The following is a 14,263-nucleotide window of genomic DNA, read 5'->3' on the forward strand; positions in this document are numbered from 1 at the left end:
GAAACTCCAAAACTACCTTAGGTAAGAATTTAGGGTGAGTGCCTGGTCCTGCAGAAGTTTAGTGTAAGGCGGATAGGTAACTAGAGCCTGTAATTCACTAACTCTGCGAGCAGAAGTGATAGCCAAAAGGAAAATCACTTTCCACGTGAGATATCGAAGGTCACAGGATTGAAGAGGCTCGATTGATGGTTTCATGAGCCGACCCAAAACTAGGTTGAGGTCCCAAGAAGGGGCCGGAGGACACAGAGGAGGCTTGAGGTGAAGCAAGCCTTTCAAAAAACGTGTTACAAGGGGTTGTACTGAAATAGGAACATCCCCAACACCTTTATGGAAGGCGGCAACTGCACTGACATGCATTCTGATGGAGGAAGTTTTAGACCTGACTGACAAGTGCCAGAGATAGTCCAGAAACTTTGTGATTGGACAGGTAAAGGGGTCAAGGGGTTGAGAAGAGCACCATGACGTAAACCTGTTCCATTTGTAAGAATACGAGTTTCTCGTGGAAGGCTTCCATGAAGCAATCAGGACACGTGAAACTGGTTCAGAAAGGTTAAGCGGCTGAAGGACTAACCTTTCAACATCCATGCTGTCAGGGACAAAGCTTGAAGATTGGGGTGGCGTAGGCACCAGTCGTTTTGAGTGATTAGAAGCGGGTCCTTTCCCAAGGGAATGTGCCTGCGAATGGAGAGATCCTGAAGTATTGGAAACCACACTTGGCGAGGCCAGTGAGGTGCTATCTGGATCATGCTTCCCTTGTCCTGACGGAACTTCACAAGAGTCTTCGAGAGTAGTGGAAGTGGAGAGAATGCATATAAGAGACCAGTTGCCCATGAGAGGAAGAATGCATCTCTTGGCTGAGAGTGTTGGCTGCAAGTGAGAGAGCAAATGTTCTCTACTTTGTGGTTTTGAGGTGAAGCAAAGAAGTCTATGCGAGGATAACCCCAACGTTGGAATATTGAGTCCACTACTGTGGGGTTGAGAGACCACTCGTGCGGTTGAAAGGTGCGACTCAACTTGTCTGCCAACACATTGTCCACTCCCGGCAAGTAAGTGGCCCTGAGGTACGAGTGGGAGCGGGCCTCCGCCCATATCTGTGCAGCTTCCTGACACAGAAGGTAGGAGCCCGTCCCTCCCTGTTTGTTGATGTACCACATGGCCACCTGGTTGTCCATCTGGATCAGGATGACTTGATTGGAGAGGCAATCCTGAAATACCCCGAGAGCATATCTGATTGCTCGCCGCTCCAGGAAATTTATTTGGTGTTTGGCTTCCTCTGGAGACCAAGATACTTGTGTCTGCAGATCGGCCAAGTGGGCTCCCCAGCCAAGGTTGGAAGCATCGGTGGTGAGAGTTATTTGAAGGTCTGGAGCCTGGAAGGGCAAGCCCTGGAGGAGATTGATCTGATTTTTCCACCAGGCGAGAGACAGACGGAGTGAGTCGGTGACGTGGACAATGGTCGACAGGGGCTGAATGAATTGAGTCCATTGAGACCTTAGAGTCCACTGCATGACTCAAGGCCAAGCGGGCCATTGGGGTGACCTGAACTGAGGACGCCATGTGTCCCAGGAGGATGAGAAAGCGGTGTGCAGTCGTGGAGTGTTGAGACTGCAGCTGGTGTGCAAGAGACACGAGAGTGAGAGCTTGCTGTCGAGGCAGAAAAGCCTTTGCCTGCAAGGGATCCAAGTCTGCCCCAATGAACGATAAGGTTTGAGATGGGACTAAGTAGGATTTTTCGTAATTGACGAGAAATCAGAGTGAAATTAGAGTGTGTAAAGTAAGATGTAGGGACGACAGAGCAGCTTGCTGAGTGGGAGCCCTGATTAACCAATCGTCTAGATAGGGGAAGAAGTGAACACCTTGAGTTCTGAGGAAGGCTGCAACTACAACGAGGCATTTGTGAAGACTTGTGGTGCAGATGCAAGGCCGAATGGAAGCACTCGGTACTGATAGTGCTTGGGGCCTACTAAAAACCTCAGGTATTTGCGATGAGATGGAATAATCACCATATGAGTGTATGCATCCTGGAGGTCTAGAGAGCAGAGCCAGTCTCCTCTTTGTAGAAGAGGAAGAAGAGAGCCCAAGGTTACCATTTTGAACTTCTCTCGCTGGAGGTACTTGTTGAGGGCACATAGATCCAGAATTGGACGAATGACTCCCGATTGTTTGGGGATTAGAAAGTACCGGGAATAGAACCCTAGGCCTTGTGAGTATGGCACTGGTTCTATTGCTCTGGACTGGAGGAGGAGGGAGACCTCCTGCTCCAGGAGTAGTGAATGGTCGGATGTTCTCCACGTCGGTAGAGGTGGGGAGTCCGGTGGAATGGAGAGAAAGTTCAGACGATAACCTTGAGCAATTATTGCCAGGACCCACTGGTCTGAGGTGATTGAGTGCCACTTGTTGTTGAAATGGCACAATCGACCTCCCACTGGTATGTGAGGCAATGGAAGCTGGCTGCTGCTCTCTATGCAGGAGTCAAAAACCGGAAGCAGGGCCCGGCTGAGGGGCTGTTTGCGGTTTTTGTTTCCGAGTCTGACGAGACTGGGCTTTTTGAAACGGTCTCGTAGAACGGGTTCTAGTTGGTGGCGGGTAGGACATCTTCGGGTGGAAGAATGACTTCTTAGAGTCTTTCCTAAAAGGCAGTTTTGAAGAGTATTCGGAAGGCATGAGAGAGAGTTGTCTCAGGGTCTCATGATGGTCCTTTAGTTCCGCCACCGTCTGTTGAATCTTCTAGCCAAACAGATTGTCTCCTACACAGGGGAGGTCGGACAATCTGTCCTGAACTTCAGGGCGAAGGTTAGAAGATTTGAGCCAGGCCCATCGTCTTGCTGAGATAGCAGTTGCAGATACCCTGGTTGTGGTGTCAAAGATACCATAAAATGATTGTATCTCATGCTTGCCTGCCTCAAAACCCTTGTTGACTAGGGTTTGGAGTTGCTCTTGAAATTGCTGAGGCAGGGAGTCTGTAAAGTCTTGTATCTGCTTAAATAAGGCCCTATTATATTGGGTCATATAGAGCTTATAAGAGGCAATTCTGGAGATGAGCATTAATCCCTGGAAGACACGGCGACCAATGGCATCTAGAAATTTCTGTTCCTTGCCTGGGGGAAAGAAAGTGTGAGGTTTTGCTCTCCTTGCTCTTTTCTGGGCAGATTGGACAACCACAGACTGGTGATCCAATTGAGGTTTGCAAAAACCTGGAGCTGACTGAACGAGATAGGTGGTGTCAGCTTTCCTGTGGACTGGAGCCACAGAGCCAGGATGTTCCTAGTTCTTTTTGAGGAGATCTAGAAGAACCTGGTGGATAGGGATGGAGGTTATTTCCTTGGGAGCATCCAGGAATTGTAATAGCTCCATTATTTGATGCCTGTCATCTTGTTCAGTCTGCAATTGGAAGGGTACCAATTCAGACATCTCTTTCACAAAATTTATGAAGGAAAGGTCCTCTGGAGGAGAACGCTTTCTATTTTCAGTAGGTGAAGGCGGCGAAGGCAAATCGTCTGTGTCTGGTGAAGAATCATCAGTCCAGGTGTCTTAGTGATCAGCACCTGCTCCTCTAGGGACTAGAGGAGGACGGGGCGGAGGGATCCCTGAAGGTCCTGGTCAAGGCTCCGAAGGAATATCTGGAGGCACCGATGAAGGCATCGAAGGCACCGGTGCAGGCATCGATGAATGGCTCGATGGTGCCAATGGACGCGTCGGCACAGATGGGTGGATCAGTGGCATTGGACTTATCGGTATTGACTGCTAAGGCATCGGCAGAACTCCCGAAGGAGGGATGCGGAACAGTGTTTCTCCTCCCGATGACAACACAAGTGGGGAGGGCACCGGAGCCATCGGTGACCCGGGGTCCATCAGTGGAAAAGCAGCCATAAGCGCTTCCATCCTAGAGAGCAGCGGTGCCAACGCTGCTGGAATTGGGTCAATGGTCTGTTTCGCAATCGGTACCGGAGGAACCTGGAGTCGATGCATCACCTTGTCTATGGCCTCCTGAACCATCCAGTCCAGTTCTTCTCGGAGACCTGGAGCAAGCAGCCCCGGCTCCGGAACAGAAGGAGGCAGAGGCATAGCCAGAGGGACCACCGTTAAAGGTGGAGTCGCGACTCCAGATACCCTGTTGGGTAAGGGTTGCCTCGGTGACCTGGTTGCCGAAAAGGTCGGTGCCTTTTCTGGACGGGTTTCTTCGACGGCGGCTCGGACGATGGCGAGGTCGATGATTTTGCTCCCTCGATGGTCTGAGACTTTCGATGCCAGTGGCGATGTTTACCTCTACGATCTCCTCGGCCCTGAGGGGGAGTAGAGGGTAACAAAGGCCGAGAAGTCATCGATGCCGGACGGTCACCGGCTGGAGGTCGATGCTGGCGTGAAGTTGACGGTGCCGGTTCTGAAGACATCGATGCAATGGACGGCATCGGGGTTTGAGCACGGAAGAGAAGCTCCATCTTCTCCATTCTAGCCTTGCGACCTTTTGGTGTCTTAAGGGCACATATGGTACAGGTTAGGACATCGTGCTCACTTCTGAGACACATTACACAGACTTTGTGAGGGTCTGTGATGGACACGGTGCGATTACAGTCCGGGCACCGGCAGAAACCAGACGCCATGGCCATGAAAAAAATTGAGCCGCGGTACGGTCGACAGCCAGTAGGCTGCGAGGGCCAAATTCAACGGTAATCGATGGAAAACGGGTAAAAAACTTACCGGAGTACCGCGGTTTGAAAAAAGTTGGAGGGACCCCTGTGGGGTAAATTAAATTTTAGTAATTCCGTGAGGAAAATTCCTGTCAGGAATCTCTGCAGAGCTCCTTAACCGCGTGGCTACTGCTGCGCGGAAAAAAGAAGATTGAAGGGGGACCCCTGCTGGCTGCAGGGTTAGTGCCATGCTGGGCATGCCCAGTAGGGGCCAGTCAAAATTCTGGAAACTTTAACAGAAGTGTTCCGTGATTGGGCTCCATCCTGTGATGTCACCCATATGTGAGGGCTACCATCCTGCTTGTCCTGTGAGAAGATAGGTAACGGGACCCAGACGACATAGCACCGGAAAGGGTCCTGTATATCTAGGAGCGAAAGGGGCTGAGGGCAGCTTGAGGCGAATACATTTGGTGCTGAGCCATACCTTATCTCCAGGTTGGAACTGAGGTGAAGTGGACACATGGGAATTTAGCACAAACTCCACCCAAGGAAGGAGGTTGGCCCAGTCGTCCTGCCGCAGACTCAGGTAGGCTCACAAAAATTGCTTTAAGGTTCTATTGGTTCTCTCGGTTTGGCCATTGGCTTGAGGATGGTAAGCTGAGGTGAAATCCAAGGAAATATTAAACTTCTTGCAAAGAGATTTCCAGAAGCGTGCGGTGAACTGGACCCCACGGTTGGAGAAGATATGTTTGGGAAGACCGTGGAGCTGGAACACATGCCTGAAGAACAGCTTGGCTAGCTGAGGTGCTGTTGGGAGACCAGGTAGGGCCACAAAGTGCACCATCTTAGAGAAGCGGTTGACAGTAACACATATGGTGTTATTTCCATTGGAGATGGGCAAATCCACAATAAAATCTGTGGCAATATGGGTCCAGGATTCGCTTGGAATGGGAAGTGGCTATAGAAGTCCCCATAGTCTTCCTGCCAGGGACTTATGAGGGGCACAAGTAGGGCAGCCTGTCAACATACGCTTCGGTATCCTTTCGAATCTTAGGCCACCAGTAGTACCGTTGCAAGGTGGAGAGAGTCCTGGACTGCCCTGGGTGTCCAGAGATTAAAGAGTTGTGGGCCAAACTGCAGAACCTTCTGCCACAGCGAGCGAGGAACCGCTGTCTTACCCAGAGGTACTGGAAAGGTGGCTGACAGGATGACTTTTGCAGGGTCTATGATATGTCGTGGGGTGTCAAGCAAATCCTCAGCAACAAAAGAGCGAGACAGGGCGCCAGCGCGACCATTCTTATTGGCTGGGCGGTAACTTGGTATGAAGTCAAATCTCGTGAAAAAGAGAGACCAGCGGGCCTGGTGGTGGTTTAAATGCTGGGCCTGGTGTAGATATTCAAGATTCTTATGATCCGTATATATGGTAAATCTGGTGTTGTGCCCCTTCCAGTCAAGGTCGCCATTCCTCAAAGGCCAATTTGATGGCCAACAGTTCTTTATCTCTGATGCCATTAGTTGCGTTCTATGGGTGAAAAGCACCAGGAAAAGAAAGAACAGAGATGGAGCATATGCATAGGGGAGAACTGACTCAGTACATCCCCTACTCTGATGTCAGAGGCGTCGATCTCTACCACAAATGGACACGTGGGATCTGGATGGCGGAGACAGGGTTCCTTAACGAAGGCAGACTTGAGATTCTGGAAGGTGGTCATAGCATCCGGTGACCACTGAGGGGCATTGGCACCTTTGCGAGTCATGGCTATGAGTGGGGCAGTCAAGGTGGAATAATGGTGAATAGAAGAACGGTAGTAATTGGCAAAGCCAAGGAATTTCTGGAGGGCCTTGAGGCCCATAGGTTGAGGCCAATCACGGATGTTCTTCAGCTTCTGAGGGTCCATTCTAAATCCCTGACTAGATACCACATAACCCAGGAAGGGCACAGTCTCTTGATCAAATGGGTATTTCTCGAGCTTGGCGAAAAGTTGATTGTCTCGCAAGCGTTGAAAAACTTGAGAAACGTGTTGGCGATGACTCTGAAGGCTTGCGAGAAGACTAGAATATCATCTAGTATGACCACGCACTAGTATAGCATATATCTAAAAACTTCGTTCATCAGGGTTTGAAATACCGTGGGGGCATTGCACAAGCTGAACGGCATCACAAGGTATTTAAAGTGGCCATCGCGTGTGTTAAAGGCAGTTTTCCACTGGTCGCTCTCACGGATCCAGACCAGATTATAGGCTCCACGGAGATCAAATTTTGAAAAAATCTTGGCCCCTTGAAGCCTGTCAAAAAGCTCTGAGATGAGTGGCAGAGGGTAGCGATCCTGTAGCGATCCTTGATGGTAATCTCGTTTAGGCCTTGATAGTCGGATGCAGGGAGCCATCTTTTTTCCCTACGAAGAAAAACCCTGCCGGAGACTTGGAGAGTCAGATGAACCCTTTGGCCAGGTTTTCACGAATGTATTCTGACATAGCTTGAGTCTCTGTCTGAAAGAGAGGCTAGTTCCTACCCCGGGGAGGCTCTGTATTAGGCAGTAAATTTATTGCACAGTCATAAGAGCAATGAGGCAGTAAGGTGTCTGCGGCCTTTTTGGAGAACACATCGGAGAAGGATGCATATTGCGGTGGAAGGCCGGGAAGAGAATACACGGTTGTCATGCAAGGTAATGGCAAGATGGGTTCCAGACAGTTCTTGAAACAAGCAGTGCCCCAGTGGGAGAGCTGTAGGGTGGCCCAGTCGAACTGTGGAGTATGCTGTTGAAGCCAGGATAGTCCCAATACCACTGGGTGTATGGCTTTGTCTAAGATTTATTTATTTATCGAGTTTTATATACCGTTGTTTGGTTCTGCCATCACAACGGTTTACAAGTTTCGATCGGAGACAGACAATTTACATGGGAAATACAAAGATCAGGGCTCAACAGACAGTGAAGTAAGTATGGGGGCAGGTAACTTTAGATGCAGGTATTGGCAAGCTGGATAAGTTAGCATTCATGGTGTTAGCGGGTAGTCATAAGTGTTGCGGTCCGCTCCGCAACCCTCGCGTCCCGGCCCTTACCTCAAAGTTCCGGCTGGGCCACTCGATGCCTGAACCAGCTCTGTGAGCGTCTCCGCAGGGGAGAAGCCATTACCCTGGGCTCCTTAGGCGCGCGCACTGTCACGGCGCTGATATAGCTCGTTTCCCGCCAGAGCGCACTCCGCCCCCTCTCCTGACGTCAGTCGCCCAGTCCTACTTAAACTCCCCGCGGACCCCACTACGACGCCTTGCAACCGGGTCCCTTGCAGTGCTCAGTTGCCCTGAGCTCCGGTGTGTGACTCCCTCGCACACCGTTCCTGCCTGCCCTCCTGCTTGGTCTACTACGTGACTTGCTTGCACTTCTAACTTCTTAGTTCTTGCCTGCTTCAGCACCTGTCCAGGTTCCTGCCTGGCCCCGCTCTGCCTGCCTTCAGCTTGCTACAGTTCCTGCCTGGTTTCACTCTGCCTGCTTTCAGCTTGCTACAGTTCCTGCCTGGTTTCTCTCTGCCTGCCTTCAGCTCGCTGCAGTTCCAGCCTGGTTTCACGCTGCCTAACTTCGGCCCGTTGCAGTTCCTGCCAGGCCTCCTTCATCCGCTTCAGCTCCAGCCTACTCAAGATCCGGACCAGAGATCACCTAAGTCCCAGCAGCCGGGTTCCTACAGGCTCCTCCCTGGGTGACACCGGCTTCCAGGGTGAACCTCCTGAGTCCCAAGCGGCTGGGCTCCCAAGGGCTACTCACGAGGGAGTACCAGCTTCCGGGTGAAGCCTACTGTCTACATCAGCCTGGTCTGCCTACCTGCCCTGATACCATAGTCCAACTACCCCAGGTCTCCCGCAGGCCGGCCTAAGGGTTCACTGTCTAGCTAGTCCACAACAATAAGTGGTAGTTAACAAAAGTTGGAGTGGACAGGTTTACAGTTAGCGGTAGTAAAAACTGAGTGTTCGGGGGGTTAAGTTGTCATGGTGATGTGGTCGTGTTTCTTTCCGGTTAGGCGGTCGGTTTTGATAGGGTTGTTGTGTTGTTCAAGGCTGTCTTTGTATGCCTTGGCGAACAGCCAGGTTTTTAGATCTTTCTTGAATTCTTTTAGGCTGGGTTGCATCCTTAGTTGGGTCGGGAGTGTGTTCCAGATTTTGGGGCTGGCGAGGGAGAATGCTCTCTCGTGTTTTTGTGAGTTGTGCTGAGCGGATGGAGGGAATTTTTAGGAGGCCTTTGTCGTTTGATCTTGATCTTTCGTTTGATCTTTCGTTGTTGGTTGAGGGGGCTGATGTTTAAGGCTGCCCCTTGTGCTTGCTCATTATGAGTTAGTTTGTGTGTGATGGTTAGAGTTTTGTATTCAATATGGAATTTTATTGAGAGCCAGTGTAGTGCTATGAGGATCAGTGTTATATGTTCCCTTTTTTTTTTGTTCCAGTCAAGATTCTTGTGGCTGTGTTCTGTAGGATTTGGAGTGGTCTGATGTTTGAGAGTGGTAGACCGAATAGCAGGGAGTTACAGGGAGGTTGGAGATAGGAGTAGTTGAAGTACGGCTCTGAAGTCATCTGTTATGTGGATGTGGAATGAGATGGTCTCCATGGGCAAAGTTCCAGTGCGAAGCTGGATGGGAGCTGTAGTGTGTGTGACCTCACCAGGAAGAGGTGCTCCGTGAATCAACAAAAATAGCAAGGGGACCGGAGAGCATATGGTGAGGATCCGCAGATGCTCGGTGAGTTGCTTCAAGATGAAGTTCCCCCCGGCCCCAGAGTCCACCAGGGACAAGGTGTGGAATTCCTGGTTGTTCATCCTGATGGATAAGGGGACGGTCAAGTCAGGCTTTGGAGAAGTCCTCCAGCAGATCCTAGGCTCGGGAGTTTCCCAGACAGACTGGGTATGAGGTAATGGCATACCCGGGCTGTCCACAGTACAAGCTGCTGGCATCGACGTTCCTTAGGAGAGAGTCTGCTTCTACCATTTGCATGGGTTCTTCCTCCGTAGGGTTCAGCGACATGGTCAGTCTAGGAGAGAACGAACATAGAGGTGCCGGTTTCCGGGATGCTCTGGACTCGAGAATGAGTTCTTGTAGTCAACGGTCGATACACCCCGTAAGGTCAGAGAATCCAAGGAGAAGGGCAATTCGCGAGCCGCCAACTCATCCTATATGCGAGGACTCAACCCTTCAAGGCAGATGGAATGCAGACAGTCGGAGTCCCAATGCAACTGCGAAGCGAGAGTTCGGAATTCAATGACTTAGTCCGTTAAAGGGCGGGAGCCCTGTTGAAGGTGAAGAAGGGACGACCCAGAAATGGTGCGCCGGCCGGGGTCTTCAAAGACAGACAGAAACACGGCTAGGAACCCTGGAAGGTCCCGGAGGACCAGATCTTCTCGTTCCCAAAAAGGTGAAGCCCAGGCCCAGGCCTTGCCTTCCAGAAGGGCCAGGATGTATGTGGTCTTGGTGATCACATCTGGGAAGTAAGCGGGTTGCAAGCAGAAATGCATATTGCATTGATTCAGGAAATCCCAACACATGAGAGGGTTCCCTGAGAAGTGTGGCGGTACCGGCAAGGGCACAGTCAGCTGAGGAGCCGGCGAAGAGGTAGAGGTATTGAGCTTTATAGACGTGGTAGTGGCAGTCACAGTGGCATCTAGACGAGAGCCCAGGTTGTGTATGGCAGCAGCCAGAGACTCTAAGAATTTTTGTTGTTCGCTGATCTTTTGTGCCAGGGCCAGGGATGGCCTGGAGAGCCGAGATCTCTGCCGGGTCCATGGACTTGGCAATCTGTTATGATTCGTGGGTGTGTGGACCCTTGGCCCGAGATGTGAGTTGTTGCTACCTATGGGGAGGAGCCCCACAGGTCCACACCATTGGGAGGTGAGGAATAGGCACAGCAGGGAGCTCTGGGCAAAGTGATGGAGAGGTCCCCAGTGATCAGGAGGTTACCACAGTAGGATGGCAGGCTGGAGGCAGTACCTGGGCTGAGACCCTGAAGGGAGGAGGCGCCAAATAGACCACTGAGCAGAAGGCGCAAGACTAGCTATGCAGGAGGTTCCCCGGGAAAGCAGCCCTGAGGGGCGGAGCTTGTGCAGCATAGAGAGCGTTGATGCAAACATGCAGGCCAACCCACGGAGCAGGAGAGCCCAAGCTAGATCTCTGCTGATGTAGGCAGTGTCCCGGAGAGCAGGGAAATGCCGGCAGTCTAGAGTAGACGCAACCCCGAGAAGCTGGGGGCAGTCACAGTGATATCTGAGTGCACAACCCCGAGGAGCAGGGTAAGCTCTGAGAGTCTCTTGATACTTGTAGGCGCGGCCCCGAGGAGCGGGGAGGCGCAGAGGGTCTTATGTAGAACACAGGCACAACCCTGAGGAACAGGAAAGCCCTGTCATGGAACTCACAGGTTGCTGCGGTGTTCCAGGGAGAATTCCAAGAAGTAGAAAGCCTTACAAGATAGAACCCAGGAGGTGCAGAGCCAGCCCAAGGAGCGGGGTAGGCCAGGAGAGTGAGTCCCCATAGGAGCACACACTAACTCCCAAGGAGCAGGTACCAGACAGGGTCCAGGAGCAAATGCTAGGAAGCTTAGTCTCAGGAACACGAAGGCAGGAGTTGTAGACGCGTACGAACTTGTTGCCAAGTCGGCTAGCTGGGGCAAAGGTAGAACTTAAATACAGCAGTCCAATGACATCAAACAGGGGCGCCCCCAAGGTTCCCGCCGAAGAGGCGTCAAAGGCGGGGCCGGTGACACGCGCGCGCACCTATGAAGGCCTGAAGTCATAGCGGGTGATAACGGCATCCATACCGCCATGAGGAGTCCCAGGGAACGCAGCAGTGTAGACTGCCCCGCGCCACGAGCATACCCAAGAAAGGCAGGAGAGTGGTGCAAGAAGTAAGTACTCGCGGTCGCAGCCGTCTGCGACAGACAGGCATAACATTAATGACAACCCCTCACCTAAGATATAGCAAACATATTCGGCTGTACAGGTTTCGTACACCCAAAACAATTGAATAATCTTGTTTCATTACTTTGAAATTTGAAACCCTTTTTATGGCAAATGTGGCTTACCTGCACAAAAAATGGACGGCCGTACAATCCAAACACGAAGGATAGTAATGTAAATATCAGTGGAAAGATTTTTTTGACCAATTATAATTTTCTATAAAATATATAACTTTATTTATTTTAACAAATTTGTCAGTGGAACAAATGTTTGGAACAAGTAAAACAAAACACAAATTGTGAAAAGTACAGAGGGAAAAGTGCAAAGAAGTGTACAATGAAAAGTGAAAAAAGGTGTGTTCACAGTAAACAAAATCTCACTTGTTTATATAGGGAACATTTGAAACAATGGGTGATAATCATTGCACATAAAAAAAACCCACTTATTAACTGTTTATTAAACATCAACAATGTACATTCATTCCTTTGAAGTACAGTGGTTTCTTATGCACTCCAAAGGTATGACAACAATTCCATAAAGTAATATATATTTTTATAACTTATTTTCCCCCTTTTCCCTCTTCCCCCATGACTAATTGAAAAGACAGGCAACCTCTACAATCTAAATATCTAATATCTGAATCATCTAACAGTAGCAGATACATTAACTTCTTGAACAATAATACCAACAAAATCAAAGGATACCCCTTCCTGCCCTTAATCTCCCATCTCAAATCTTCAGCATAACAATCTATAGACCCCTTCTTCCCTATCCCATATCCAACGTGACAGAGTTTCATAATCCATAAATCACATGTGATTCGAGACCAACCCATTAATCTCTCGAATGTTCCCCATTTCAGCTATTCAAAATCAAGCTCCAAATTTGGGAAGACAGAGTTTGGATATACTTCTCCCAAATTGCCAAAAACATTTTACAACACTGAAAAATGTAGTGAAGCCATGTTCTCCATCTGCATCATATCATGTAATAGATTTCTCCATTGCCAAAATGAAGGAGTTTTCCTTCCTCTCCAATTCAAGAGGATTTTACACTTTTTGCAAATCTCTGTTGCAAAAATGTTTGCTTTAAAAAACTAGGCATTGAGACACACACTGGTAAATTTTCAAAGGCCCAAGTGCATAAATTTTGGAGCTTACGTATGTGGTTGGGCCTTGCGCGTGCTGCGCATGTTTTACAACAGGCCCAGCCACGCACATAAACCTCGATACCCACACAAGTGCCGGGCCTGTCAGAAGGGGCAGGCCGGGTTGGGACAGCACCATTACCAGCTGTCCCAGGGAAGTGTGCACACCAGCAGTCGACTGACGCATGTTGCTTTTGCTCCAATGGCAAAGTAAAAAAAAAAAAAAAAAAAGGGGGATAGATAGGGTTAGGTTAGAGGTCGGGGAAGAGAGTGGAAGAGGGAGGAAGGGTAGGGTTAGGGATAGAAAAGTTCCCTTCCAGTTTGCTCCTTAATTGGAGCGGACTGGGAGGGAACCTGGGGAGACCTGATTGCATTGCCATGTGTAGTTTACTAAAATGCACCGCGGGCCAACCGCACGGATTTTAAAATCCGGTGTGCATGTGCACATTGCCATTGGATTTTCTAACATGCGCGCATGTTAGAAAATCAGCGCATCCATGTGCACGCGCTGAGGGCCACGCGCACATAGACGTGCGCACGCTCCTTTTAAAATTGATCCCATAAGCCCTTCTCAAAAATGTATACTGCACTTCCTGATATACATATTGGAACATAGTTCGGACAACTGTTTAAAGCAAGATCTCAATGTTCGTTATGTTAAGCATAAATCCCCACTCCCAGTTCCATCTAATAAGTATAGTTTCTATATTATCCTTTTGGCAGATTTTTTTTCAGTCTTATGTATTTTAGACAAAGAAAGTTTCTCAAGCTCCTCATGCCAGAAAAAATCCTCAAAAATTCCAAGGATAGACAATCCCAGATCTGCTAGTGACAAGGTCAAAATATAATGTCTGAGTTGTTTGTAGGAGAAATAACTTGCATTTAACGCATATTGTTTTTTTTGCTTTTGGAAAGCCCACATTTTCCCATTGTCATCCAACACATAATATGGTTGCATGATACCTTTGGTCGCACAGAAGTGAAAATCCACTGTGTGGGTTCCAGGTGAAAAATCCATGATACCATGGATTAATAACAGCTGTGAACAAAGTGATAGGGTCTTAAGTATTTTTTCATAATCTGTACCAAGCCCATCTCAGAGTGGAAATCAATACACTCCTTGACCACCCTTTTGGAAGCTTATTAGATGGAGCATGCAGAACGTAACGCAAATCTGCAGGAGCTATTAGTGCTTTTTCACCTTTTAAGTTAACGTATGTAGATCTGTCACATAACCAGTCTCAGAAGATTATTTTATTTATTTATTTATTTTGGATTTTTATATACCGACATTCTTACATTACATGTAAATCATACCGGTTTACATAGAACAAAAAACAGCTGGAGAATAATTCCATAGTCTGATACAGTGAACTGTATTTTGATTCTCAAAATGCTCGCAAGGTTATAGACCACCAAGTCAGGAAGACCCATTCCTTCATGTGCCCAATCTCTCTTTAACCATGCCTTCTCCTCCTCCAGATAAACCTTCCCAATAGCTTATCTAGCTTCCTCTGGTGCATATATTGACCACTATTAATATGATCACATAGTATTATGTTC

The 14,263-nt window shown here is 49.1% G+C and overlaps 1 protein-coding gene across 3 annotated transcripts in view; it reads right to left on the reverse strand.

Moving 5' to 3' along the window:
* LOC115086762 (nuclear RNA export factor 1-like) overlaps positions 1–14,263 on the reverse strand; it is a 433,094-nt gene that overhangs the window by 219,220 nt on the left and 199,611 nt on the right. The gene's annotated exons all lie outside the window — the stretch shown is intronic.

Source organism: Rhinatrema bivittatum, chromosome 3, assembly GCF_901001135.1.
Source record: "Rhinatrema bivittatum chromosome 3, aRhiBiv1.1, whole genome shotgun sequence".
In the NCBI taxonomy this organism is placed as follows: Eukaryota; Metazoa; Chordata; class Amphibia; order Gymnophiona; family Rhinatrematidae; genus Rhinatrema; species Rhinatrema bivittatum.